Source organism: Nematolebias whitei, chromosome 1 (genome assembly GCF_014905685.2).
Source record: "Nematolebias whitei isolate Nwh7 chromosome 1, NemWhi1, whole genome shotgun sequence".
Lineage (NCBI taxonomy): Eukaryota > Metazoa > Chordata > Actinopteri > Cyprinodontiformes > Rivulidae > Nematolebias > Nematolebias whitei.
In genome coordinates this window covers 46150025-46150280 of record NC_056498.1, presented here as the reverse complement: position 1 = coordinate 46150280, position 256 = coordinate 46150025, and the positions used below count along the sequence as shown (strand labels likewise).

Genomic DNA, 256 nt, shown 5'->3' with positions numbered 1-256 from the left:
AAGTGTTGTTTATTTTAGCTTTTATCTAATGTTCTGCTTCTTTTAGCGTTCTAACTCACGTTTTGCTCCTTTAAGTTACTATTTTGCTATATTTAGCATTTAGCTTATTTTAGCTAGTATTTTGCTTATTTTAGTTAGTTTACTTTCTTTGAGCTTTTATCAAGTGTTGTTTATTTTAGCTTTTATCTAATGTTCTGCTTCTTTTGGCGTTCTAACTCACGTTTTGCTCCTTTAAGTTACTATTTTGCTATCTTTA

At 28.5% G+C, this 256-nt stretch overlaps 1 protein-coding gene across 1 annotated transcript in view; it reads right to left on the bottom strand.

Moving 5' to 3' along the window:
* The window catches only part of ret (ret proto-oncogene receptor tyrosine kinase), a 40193-nt gene that overhangs the window by 2709 nt on the left and 37228 nt on the right, over nucleotides 1-256 (bottom strand). The window lies entirely within an intron of this gene.